Here is a 13865-nt window from a genome sequence, read left to right on the forward strand (position 1 = left end):
ATAACAGTAATGTTTACGCCAATGAACATCAGGGTATGTGTAACCAATGATGGGAATAACGGCGTTAAAATAAACGGCATTACTAACGGCATTACTTTTTTTCAGTAACGGGTAACTAATTACTTTGTCTATCGTTACAACGCCGTGACCGTTACCAACACGTCGTTACTCCGCGTTACTGAAGCGACTCATTGAAGCTGCCATCCGGCTCGGCTCACACAGACACAGGAGCAGCAAATGCGTGTTTTTTTGTTTTACTCCTTTGGTGCGGAGGGAGGGGCGGGGCGAGATAAGCGCCTAATGCTGATTGGCTAAGACAGAGTAAAGATTTCACGTTGAGCCAACCAGAGACATCAGGTGGGCGGGTGTTTACTCAGGAACCCAGCACAGAGCAGCACTTACGCTAACTATCAGAGACGGCGAGTCTGGGGGAAAGACAGCGTTTTCTAGATGGAAATAGAGGCACGACTTTAACTTCGTGGCGGTCAAAGGTAAAAACGTACATATTGAGGAGGCGTTATGTCGTCCCAGAGCGAGAGTGAAGAGGCTGTCAATGTCCAATGTCAGCAACTCCAATTTAATGAAGCGCCTCTCGACGGCCTTACTCTTCTTCTACTAAACTAGTGGCCAGAAACTGCGTTGACACCGCTACTGGTGATAGCAAGCAGGTGCTGTTCAGGTGAGCTCCGCTAGCAGAGAAGGACAGGAGCCACGCGTCCCAGCAGCCACAGCTGGATTTTTCTGCCCCGCTCCACAAAAACTTGTGACACAGACAGAACTTAACGAACTGATAGGCCTTTATGTTGAAAACAGGCTGCCGTTGTCAGCAGGTGATTCAGACTCCTTCAGAGCCCTCATAGGCACCCCCCCCCCCCAAAAAAAAACCCTCCAAATTCTTTGACATTTTAAACTTAAAAGAAAAAAGAGTAAAGCAAAAGTTACTTTCCCTGGTAACTAGTTACTTTAGTAGCGGAGTAACTCAGTTACTAACTCAGTTACTTTTTGGGAGAAGTAACAAGTAACTGTAACTAATTACTTTTTCACAGTAATGTGCCCAACACTGTGTGTAACTGTCATAAAAAAAATTGCCATTCTGTGCCTTTTTGTCAGCTCAGAGATCCGACGTCCTTCGCTTTGTTTCCAAGTGGGAAAAGAGAAAAACCTCAGCCCAACTATCTTTTTCCTGTGCCGATCTTGAGACCATTTGTGGCAGTGAATGACACAGTAAGTCTGTACCATTTTATATGGCAAATCAACAACATAAATAACAAAAAAAAAACAGTGCAGTGTCGTGCAATGTAAACAGACTTTCCTGCTTGCCCATTAAGCCCACAATGCATTGCAGTCTTTGCCCTTCTACTATGTCACCCTTTAGAGCCCTATAGTATTGTTTGGTATGGCACACTCTCAGTATGACTTTCTGGCAAAGGTAATATTAAAAATATTTACTTGTGAAAGTGTAGAGGAAAGGGCAGGCTACCCTGTCTTAGACTCCTGAAACATACTGAGAAAAATTGGAGATTTTTATTGTCTGATTTGAAATGCATTCATGTCACTTAATGTTGTCGTTCTATTGTCTGTTGTTGTTTTTTTGTCTATTACATAAATATTTACCCAGTTTTGAATTGACTAATGTAGTTTATTGAACACAGAACCCATCAGCAAGCCTTGAGCAGAAATGTCTGATTGGGCCAGACTGGTTTTTAAAATGTGTTGTGTTGATTGCCAGAGTGTGAATTGCTCTGTATCACTCTTGGGTCACAGTTTGTACATATCAACTGACACACAGCTTCAAATATCCCATGGGCTGAGAGTGGCCTGTTATTGGTCTATCCTGGCCCAGCAAGTCAAGTTAAGTCTCATGACACTTAACAGGTAGAGCAGGTCCAGTTCCACACTCCCTCAATGACTTGACACCCAACAATTCTCCATCAGCAGCACATCCTGCAACAGCGGCGATGAAGACCTTCCTTTTAACAGGCAGGAATGTTGAGCACAGGGACGTACACGTGACCATAGAGGGGCAGGGGCTCAAATTCAGAAAAGGGCATCATGTGTCAAATTAAAAAATAAAGCACTAATAGAAAGCTAAAACCTTCCTTTTAACAGGCAGGAACGTCGAGCAGATCCAGGCTCAATGGGGACAGTCTTCTGCTTTGACCGGTTGGGGTGAAAGAGAGCTGGAGGGTGGGGCAGAGACATGGACAGATAATGGAGGAAGACATATACAGAAGGAAAGAGAGGGACAGAGATAAAGGAGGTCATTACAAATCAAGTTTCATCACCTAATTAAGGACATAATTTAAAAAAACAGGAGGAGATGTGAGACAGATGAAGAAAGAGAAGATGATTGAGAAAAGAGAAATGGAGTAGCATTTAAAAAGAAATACCTCTGACTGATTTTGGCAAATATGTGAAATATGTAAGTAATACTCCACCATGAGAGATCATCTGCAAAAATAGGTCATACCAATAAGGGTTAATTCATGTGATTGTTGGATCAAGCCTAAAAGATGTGTAAAACATATCTATCTATATACCTATATCTATATCTATATCCATATATATATCTATATCTGTACATATACATGTAGGGAGAGGGAGAGAGATAGATAGATAGAGATAGATAGAATGAAAGAAAGATACACACATATATATGCACAAGCTAATCCCATTTGTTTCTATGGTACCATCAACCTGCATTATTCCTGCACAAATTCTAATCTGAAACAATCCTTTTAAACACTGTCCTCTCTTTTTAATCTGCAATTTCCCCATGGTCCAAGATCAAAAACTGATGACCTTTTTTTTTTTTTTTACCCAGGACATCTTGCAACAAAAGCTCATATGTATCATGAATCATGAAAAAAAACAAACTCCTTTTTGTCTTTATATATTAAAAAAAAAATTTGTAAATAGACAATCCAAACAGTTTGACTTCGGGAAAAGCCAAATCAGATTTTCAAATATATTATGGATGGATGTGTGTGTGTGTGTGTGTGTGTGTGTGTGTGTATATATATATATATATATATATATATATATATATATATATATATATATATATATATATATATACACACACACACAATGATAATCTCCATCCATCCATCCATCCATCCATTTTCTTCCACTTATCCCAAGTCTTGAGAAACCATTTTTCTCTCTTCTAGCATCGCTCCTGTTAACACAAAATGACATTGAGATGATGTCAGCTGAAAAAGTGAATTAAATGCAAAGGGACAAATTCAAATCAGAGAATCATCCATCCATTTTCTTCTGCTTATTCCTGGTAAGGGTTGCAGGCGGGGCTGGAGCCTATCCCAGCACCTTTCGGGCGAGAGGTGGGGTTCACCCTGGACAGGTCACCAGTCCATCTCAGGGCCAACACATAGAGACAAACAACCATTCACACTCACAGTCACACCTACGGTCAATTTAGAGTATCAATCAGCCTCGTCCCCTCTTGATGTCTTTGGACTGTGGGAGGAAGCTGGAGTACCAGAGAGAACCCACACAGGAACAGGGAGAACATGGAGACTCACACAGAAAGATCCCATGCCTGAGTCGGGACTCAAACCTGGAACCTTCTTGCTGTGAGGCCACAGTGCTGACCACTGCACCAACGTGCCACCAGAAGTTGACCTACCACAAGGAAATATAGATGACATCCAGAGCAGCTACAAGTACCTTTGGATCTCACTTGCTAATAGAAAACACAAGGAGGCAGCAAGGATGTCCATCCATCCATTTTTCACACTTATGCCATAAAGAGTTGCAAGAAGGAGGGCTGGAGCCTATCCCAGCTGCTTTCGGGCAACCCATCCAGGGTCGCCAGTCCATCACAGGGCCAACACATATCGACAGACAACCATTCGTTCTCACAGCCACAACTACGGTCAAATTATAGTATTCGATCAACCTAGTCACCTCTTACATGTCTTTGGACTGTGGGAAATCTGGAGTACCAGGTGAGAACCTACGCAGGCACAGGGAGAACATGGAGACTCCACACAGAAATATAGAAAGCTTCTTGCTGTGAGGCGACAGTGCTATCCATCACACCACCGTGCCACCCACTGTTATAATCTCGAGTCAGAGAATTCTTCTACTGCCAATGCTCTGAACAAAAACAATCAGCCCCCAAGTTTCCCAACTGCATTACAGTACCTTTGAATCCAAAAGCTATGTTTGGTAAAAGTCAAATGTATTTGTCAGTCAAATAATTTAATTAATTTAATACATTTGTGATCATTAATGTATCAAGGCAAATCCAAATATTTTTTTCACAGATGAACACATCTCTAATTTTCAGTCTCAACCCAAGTTGTCACTCAGATGCTGACTGTCTTACACTGGGTCTTTTCAAGAGTGAAAGTGCTGTGGTTGTTTTGGTATTACATGTCACTTGAGGATTCAGTGCTATAATGGCAAATTGAACATAGTATACAAGTTATGATGAAAAAGGTGAGTGAGCCTGACAAACTCAAAGTGCCCACGAGTAACAACTCCGTTCTTAGGTGCAAAGTGAAGAGTGAAAAATGTAGGGCATAGAGGGGATGAAGAGATTAAAAAGGGAAAGAACATATTAAGGAAAGAAGACAAATGAGAGAACTAGTGAGAAGATGAAGGAAATGGAAATCTAGATTTGAAGAGTGAGCAAAAGGTAAAAAATGGAGAACGTGAAAAAAATCAAGGGTGATATGAAGATGTTTACGTGGCAGTTTCCCAATGAAGGAGAAAACAATCCAACACCGTATGTAGTTGTTCAATGTACTTCTTTAATATTAGAAACAGATCCGGGATCTCCTGCTCATGCATCGCAGGCAGAATCAATGGCATTGCTGCACGTCACCTTATTTAAACTCCTGAGCATCAGGAAATAGTTAAAGGTGTTTTACAAGGGGGCCTCACAGCTCTTCCTGAGTAATCTGACTAATTGGAGTGGACTCATTTCCACAACAAAGAGATACTCACATATGATGAGGATTATATGGAAGCACATTCCAAGACTATTTGTCCTTAGATCCACGTAAACTTGTATGCTTGACTTATAAGTTTACGTAAGTTCAAAGTATTATTAAAAGATTACATATAAGACAACAGAAAAAAACTCTTAATATCAATACTCCCTTTTTTTCTTATTCTTTTTCTTTTTTCTATTATGGTAACTTCATTCTTCTAAATAAGCAAAATTCAAATCATAAAATGATAAGCAATAAATGTAACTGAAAATATAACAATGATAAAAGAACATACATGTGATAAAAATGATTCAAAAACAATTTAAATGAATACAAGAACCAATATAGGATTAATATAATTTTCAAAATCATAAAATTTGTCCTTTAAGTCAAGTCAATTTTATATATACATACATATATATGTGTATATATATATATATACACATATATATATACACACACATATGTGTATATATATATATATACACATATGTGTGTGTATAAATATATATATATACACACACACACATATATATATATATACATATATATATACATATATATATATATATATGTATATATGTCGCTAAATCACAACAGAAATTACCTCATGACCTACAGGTAGAGCAGGTCCAGTTCCACACTCCTTCAATGAATCTACTCCCAACAATTCTCCATCAGCAGCACATCCTGCAACAGCGGCGACGAAAACCTTCCTTTTAACAGGCAGGAACGTTGAGCAGATCCAGGCATTTATATACTTTTATTTTCCCAAGCTCATCTAGTTACACTTCTTCCTCATCCCATCCCTAGTGCAGCTCAGCTACACGATAGTAGTAACAAGACGGTGCTTTTGCGCTTGCACGTGAAAACTTTTGTGCGTGCATGTGAATGCGCATCCTCGTGCGCTTGCACCCCAGCGCTAAAAAGGGGCGTGTCCATTCCCATTTCCGGTTTAGCGCAGCTCGCAAACAATAGAATTCTGTGGCAGGACGTAAACATGCCTGCACATGTCCCGCTCGTCATGTGGGATTCTTGGTAGTACATAAATACGCCCAGAGTTTGTTGCTGTATCATATGCGTTTCCGACCCAAGGTGTAAACCGCTGGACTCACGCCCCTGTTTTTTCCTGGTGAATCATGGACACGACTCCGGTTAACGGTAAGTTTTCTCCCAATGCCTATTTGTTTTAATGCGTTTGTGTTTAACGTTGTGTTGAGGATCCGCCCTGTTAGATTCTAGTGGGATCTGACGATGTCTATGTGGATAGTGACGTTCGCTACATGGACCGTGAGACTTCAGACCGCTTGATGGAGCACCTGGAAAGAGTTGTACTTCTGCTGCTAAACGAATCAATCATGTCACAGTGGTACCATGACTGTGAGGAGTGCTGCGCGCAGCAGCGGGACGATGGCTGTGTGGACGTGTTTCAGGGGCCACACACGTGTGATGATGACTTACCCTATCGGTACTTTGATAAGAATTATGACGCCATCATGACGAGGTCGTGGAACAACAATTTCCTGCGCACAATCAGAAACTTTCTAGAGTAAATGCTCATCAGCCCCTCTAAAATAGCAGGAGCCACTGAGACACTGTTACACGATCCAGCCCAACCAGACGCTGCCATAAAAGCCATTGATAGCTATTATGGCAGCGTACTGCTGGGACCCGGATTCTGGACCAGCTGTGTGGACCACCGCTTGATCTCAAACACATGGCAGCCAAAGTGAGGTTATTTTCAATGTGGGTGTTTTTGTTGTTTTGTCCCTGTAAACTCTGAGGAGTTCAATAAATATCAACCTTTTTCAACACTGTCTTGTTTCTGTGTGACATGCTTGTTAAAGGGGCCGGTGTGATCAAATCTGAACATGTACTTCAACATGAGTATCTGTTTTAAGGGGTTCTGTAGTAACCCATTGTGGCTAAAATATTTGATTTTGTAAAATACTGCGTTAAAAGTAACTCAAGCCCCGACATGCCGCGGTCAGGTGGAATGGCAGATCTCACCAGATTTAAAAACACCGCCCACAGAGGCTGGCATCCTATGAGAACACAGCCCCGCCCATCCTCACATGCAGTCCCTATAAGAAACAGACGGCACCGCACCACTCCACCGACTCCAGACCCTGGCATCACAATCGGATCATCACAGGGGATTTTTTCAACGCCTAAAGCAGACTCACCAGAAATGGCTACACATCACGATGGTACGTCAGAACATCATGTAGAACAGGACGGGTCAAAACGCAGGAAAAAGAAGCGGGTAGATGAGAGCGCTGCGCTAAAGTATGAGGAGGCTGTAGAAGGAGTTTTTCAGTATGTGTATAAAGTTAAATATGTAAAGTTTATCTGAGCGTGGGCGATGCTTGCCTGGACTCTTAAGGAGTCGCACACGCCATGTCTATTTGTGATTGGTCTCATTTTTATGATACAGTGCACGCAAAGTTTCACAGTAGCCCTGTAACGAGGTACACTGAGCTGTACATGTCCCGATGGCACAGCTCATCAGGACCCAAACCACATAGAGCTTGTCACGATGGTGCTGTGTACCTGACAACATGTCTCCATAGAATGAAAAAAGGCCCAAAAGAATTTGAAGACTTTCTTTTTGTACAGTGGTGCGACAGACCAGCTTTGTGTGAGGTGTTTAATGCCTTACAAGACGTCATTGAGAACCCGGTGGCCACAGCTTTTGCAGGAGTTAGGAAGCGCCTTATTTTTGATGCTGTATCAAATCAGACTGACGATAACGCATGTGACGGCTTTCTGCACCCCGCCAAGGAAGCATTGATGAGATCCTACAGGGTGGAGGTACGTGGTAGTTGTTCAAGGCAGGGGTTCTTGGAGACGTTGTGTATGTGTTTGATTCATGTGTTAATTCCCTTCTCTCATTTCTTTTATTTACAGACACCCAGACACCACTCAAAACCCACCTCGTCCTGACTGTATGTGGACAGTGTAGAGACATTTATGCCTCAAGACCAGGGACTCCGTCTCGTGCAGCATGTGAAATTTGTCGTCTACCACCTGCTCACCAGAACTGTGAATAAGGTGTGGAAAGATGAGTGTTATGGGTGTCTTGTCAACCACCCGAGCCAGCGTCAACACAGCTGTCTGGAAGAAGTCCTGGAGTATTTTCTTCAAGCAAAATACGACGCCATCATGAACATGTTGTGGAACGACAACTTCTTGGTGACAATCAGGAGTGACCTGTTTCTGAAACGCATGCTCTGCAACCCTGTGAAAATCACCAGAGGAGTGGAATCTATAATGGCCGAACTGTTAGAGGCTGACAACTTTGCGGCCATACTTGACAAGCAGGGCGACGCTGTGAGCAAGCGAGTATTCTGAAGACAATAACGATGTGAGATACTTGCTAATGTGTGTAGACGTGTTCAGTAAATATGCGTGGGTCCGGTGTCTAAGATCTAAAAGCGGGGCAAGTGTGACAAAGGCGTTTGCTGACATTTTGAGCAGTGGACGCGTCCCTGTAGAACTCCAGACAGATGTGGGAACACAGTTTTAGAATAAACCCTTTCAGATGCTGATGAAGACACATAACATCGTTCATTTTTCCACCCTGAACGGGACCAAGGCGAGTGTTGTGGAGCGGTTTAACAGAACCTTGAAGACACGTATGTGGAGGAATTGAACATGTGTTCATTCAAGGAGATACGTGGACGTGATCCAGGAGCTGGGGCCTCATGTATCAATACTTGCGTGGATCTCATACTAAAAACTTGCGGTCGCAAGAAGAGAGAGAGTTGCATACGCAAAAAAAATCCGGATGTATCAATCTGTGCGAACGCCAGAATCCACGCACGTTTCCTTGATACATCCCAATCAGCGTGGAATTGAGCGCAGATGTCGGAGGACAGGGCCCTCCCCCGTTACGCTCACCTATGAATACACAAATTCATTTAAATAGGGTCTCCGCTGTCGGCGCTCGCAAAATAATGTCAAAGAAAAAGAGGTTCACGGCGTGGAGCTGGTCGGGAAGGTGGAGGAGAGACAGCAGATTCTGTTGGTCAGCCTGTCCAGTGGTGTCAGGATGAACAATGAAGGTTGAGAGTGGATCAGAAGTGAGAGGGTGACGGCGGTGGGCTCGGAGCAACGCACCCCCGCCAGATGAAAAAAAGTGGTTGGACCTGTTATTGGCTAAAGTTCAACACTGCACAATCACTAAATGAGCAACTACAATAATCAATTGGCTTCAATCTAAATTTAAATAACAACATGGAAAATGGCACTAACAGGACCTCAAGGTGGAGGTCAAGCGGCGTACAGCTGCCCTCCGGAGGAGTGCGGGCCAGACAGGTGGGGGTCAGGGAGAGGGGCACCTGACGGAGTTTGAGCAGCGGGTGGTGGCAGTCACGGGCAGCATCTCTGTGGGGGGGATTGTCACCACCACCCACGCTGACTCCGAGAGCCTGGAGGGTCAGTGGCACCTCCATTTCTTAGCAACATTTCCATCTGCTTTGCCACAGACGTGAAGGCAACAAATACACAGAATCAGACATTAAATAAACCAACATGTTTAACAGAATTTGATCCATCAGACATGCCGCCGACGTGCAGCACCCCCGCCGGCTCCCGCGCCAGCCCGTCTGCCGGCTTAGAGTCATCCACCAGGACCTGCGGCATTCGGGCCAGCCCGTCCCCCAGCCCCAGCAGAAGCGGCGGACGGTTCTCCAGCCCACCCAGACCCAGGGGCACATCCTTCGGCTCACACAGATCCAGTGGGAGGGTCCTCACACAGGCGGTCCTGCAGTCAGGAGGACATTCTTAGGGGAATAACGGGGATCAATGAGCAGCTCGACCGCCTGATAAATGTTCTGGAATGTTTCGTAGACAAAATTAATTAATCTGGCTTCATGAATCATGTAGTAGCTTCTTACACATTCACACTGTGGAAATGAAATTCTGGCGTGCGATGACGGCTGCCTGGCCGGGATCGGCGTCCATCACTCCAGCCTCTGCTCATCGATGATCTGCACATTGACGGAGTGGAAACCCTTACGATGAACGTAAGCCTGTTCCTCATGGGACGGCGCTTTTATGCCAACATGAGTGCAGTCATTAGAGAATTAGACATTAGAGAATCCAGCTGTTGCTGCAAATTAATATTGGCCTGTTCAAGGATCAGGTCCACCACCCGGGGCCTGGCCCGGCTGAGGGTCGACTGACTCACCCCGGAGCGGTCCGCCATCTCCCGCTGGAAGGCTTTTTAACGCAAGAATCGGCTTTCTGCCAACTTCTACGGCACCTCCAGAGTTGGCGTGAAACAACGCAAGAATCGATGAACTTTTCGCATTGATACATCTGAACGTGAGCGGCGATCCTGGCGTACGCAAGTTTTTCTTGCGTAAACCTCGTTGATACATGAGGCCCCTGGTCAGTGCGTACAACAAGTCTTTTCACAGATCAATCAAAATGGCTCCTTGTGATGTGAACAGTGCAAATGAGGCCATAGTCTTTCACAACTTGAACAAAACAAGACCAAATTCCAAAGTTACACCTTTGAACTGTAAGGTGGGGGACACAGTGTGAATATCAAAGCTGCGAGGTGTGTTTAGAAAGGGTTATGAACAGACTTTTACAGATGAACACTTTACCGTGACAGAGCGCCTGGCCAGAGACCCGCCCGTACACAGATGAACAGACATGGCGGGAGAGCCGGTTAGAGGAACATTTCATGCCCAGGAGCTGCAGCATGTGATAGTGGATAAAAACAAAAGCTTTAAAATTGAGAAAATACTGTCCTGGAAAAAAGAGGCGGGCAAAAACACGGTGCTGGTAAAGTGGTTGGGGTTGCCTGAGAAATTTAATAGCTGGGTTGATGCCCGTGATATCGTTGATGCATCATAAATGTCAGAGCGCCATCACAGTGTTAACCACTCTGCTTTCTGGCACCACGAGATGGATAAAAAGAAGGGGTTCTACATCACGCTGCCTAGTAATGCCTCAGTACGCCTTTATCCTAATAACAAGAAATGGAACTACCGGACAAAACTGGCCAGGACTGCTGTTTGAAATGAGCCATACCTGGTGGGTGTTAGTGAAGTACAATACCCCAGGATTTGGGCTTGTTTTCCCGCCTCCGACGCCGTCATCACCGTGACGACGACTAATCATGTGACAAAGACTGTGGAGTCAAAAGACATTATGCTAACAGTGAGACATTATGATTCAGTCTAGAATTTTAAAAGAGGTTAACGCAAAGCTCGCCAGCCACACCACGTATGGGTCATACACTTTGTGTACAACAACATCAGCAATAGGGTTTACATCGGGTGGTTTGAACCGTCTACTAACAAAACGCAAGATGCTCCTCTAATGACCACCGTCATGCTGCGCGGGCGTCTAGCTGAAATACTGGGTTTTACCCCGGGTGAGGAGTTTGAGATTCATTCGGCAGTTATTCCTGTGAAACATATCGCCCCCTTCCCCGCAGACATCCATGAGGGGCGATACAATATTTTTATCTATAGCGATATCGTGGATTACCAGCTGGTCGGCGACAGCCATGTCCCGCTCTTGAGGTGTATAAATGTGTCTGACGAGCCCCGACACAGGCCCACATTGACTTTTGACAAGCAGTTCGACACATCGCTCTCCAAATCTATGATAGACGACGTGGAGTTATCTTTCAAAAACGATCAAAACGATCACATACCGTTTATGTACAGGAAGGCGATCGTGAAATTACACTTTAGACCTGTGAAGAACAATTTTTAAATAAGATGCAGCCATGTATGCCCCTCACGTGAGCGACGATGGGCGATATATGACACATTACATGGACCAGGCAGGTTGGGCTATGCCTGGTTTCATAGGGACGAGCACCCAATATGGTAACGGCCTGGGGGGGATGTTTCTCAGTTTATTCAGGGTGGCCCTGCCACTGCTGTGAAGAGGTTTAAATATAGCAAAACCTCATTTAAGGACAGCAGCCTTATGGGAGATGTGGTTTCAGACATAGTGAGAAGTGCCATGCTGGGCATCAGGAAGGAAATGGGTTTCTTGTACGCAGCGCGAGACCGAGAAAAAGACCCCCCAGTGTCACCGCCCCTAAAAAGAAGAAAAGAAATAAAACACCTGCCAAAACACAGTCGTTCCAGAAAGAAGGCGGCACCCAAGAGGAGAAGAACATCATCAGCTCGCGGCGGACCAGCGATAAGAGACATATTTTAACAAAATGTTGCTGATCCACACCGTGTCAGGAGAGTGTGTGAAAACTGAGCTCGACCTGCTCACAGTCCCATACACACAGGCGTCTATTGAGAAATCTACATATGAGGAGGTAGCACCAGTCTCAGCTCTCACAGAGAATGGCCCCCTGGAGTTCTATATTTCAGCATGCAGCGAGGATTACCTGGATTGGAACGACTCATATCTATACACGAGTGCGGATCCAAAACCCGGATGGGACGGCTCTGGAGGGTCAGGCTGACGTGGGGTTTATTAACTCCCTCGGATGCACGTTATTTTCTCAAGTTGATGTTAAAATAGGGGACAGGTTGATCACACAGAGCTCCAACACAGAACCATACAGGGGAATAATTGAATGTTTAATCAATTCTAACACGGACAGCCTGAACACACAATTTAGCAATGCGCTGTTTGGTAAAGACGGCCATAATCACTTGAACGACACGTCTATAACTGGCGCTAATCCTGGACTCGCCCACAGAGGAGCGTTTACCGTACTCAGCAGAATTGTCCAGCTATTTGCACCGATACACGCTGATTTGTTCTTCCAAGAAAAACGTATGCTCGATGGAGTCGACATATCGTTGAAGTTTCTACGCTCTACAGACCAGTTTTGTCTGATGACTCCACAAAATGTGTTGTATCAAGCCAACATCGTGTCAGCCAGCATGTTTGTGAAAAAAGTCTCTCCCGCTGTCAGACGAGCTCACAGCAGGGCAATCAGCAGAGTTGCCTTGAAGACATGCTCCATCCCCCAGGGCACCAGGGTGTGCAATCAGGAAAACCTTCACAACGGCCAGGTCCCGAAATTTGTAATTGTATGCTTTGTTGATAACGAGGCCTACACAGGGTCACAAATCAGAAACCCCTTTGATTTTCAGCATTGCAGCACGAGTTCATCAGCCTGTATGTTGATGGTGCACCCTATCCAGCCAAGGCGTTTCAACCACATTTCCCAAATGGTCAATATGTCAGAGAGCACTTTCAGCTCTGTCAAAGCACGGGTCGACACCTGAAGGACAGACCACTCGCCATAAACAGAGCAGAATTTGGGTCTGGCTACACCCTGTTTTGTTTCAACCTGGAACCTGACGAGGGTCATGGTGGAAACGTTTCTCTGATCAAGTCTGGAAATGTGAGATTGGAGGCGTGATTCAGATTCAAACCCCCTCGCCAGAACTGTTAAGCTCATTTGTTATTCAGTGTTTGACTCAGTCATTGAGATATCAAACAGTAGACAGGTGCTGCTGGACTACTGAGAAACATGGACACCGCCGAGCTGACCGGAGTTGTTAAAAAATACTGAAGAGAGACCAGTGTTTTTTAGGTGTACTGGCGTGGGATGAGCTCCCGAAAAGGAAAATACCGTGGTTCCCTGCAATGACGATTGTTAACACAGATCCGTCACATCTGCCCGGAGAGCATCGGCTCGCTCTTTCCATCACAAAAAAAAAGAACGGATGCTTTTTTGACAGTTTTGGGAATACACCTGATATTTTTGCCCCCGAGATAAAGACTTTTTATGGAAAAACTCTGTAGCTGTGTCTTATTCAAAAAAACAGGTTCAAAGCCATCAGGCTGTCTCCTGTGTGTGTGTTTTTTCTTGACACATGCAGAAGGGAATGTCTTCTGATAGAGTGTTAAAAATGTATACGGATAATTTCCTGCGTCATGATGCTATGGTGT

The sequence above is a fragment of the Aulostomus chinensis genome, chromosome 5 (genome assembly GCF_037954235.1).
Source record: "Aulostomus chinensis isolate RoL2024-O1b breed Wild chromosome 5, RoL_Achi_v1.0, whole genome shotgun sequence".
In the NCBI taxonomy this organism is placed as follows: Eukaryota; Metazoa; Chordata; class Actinopteri; order Syngnathiformes; family Aulostomidae; genus Aulostomus; species Aulostomus chinensis.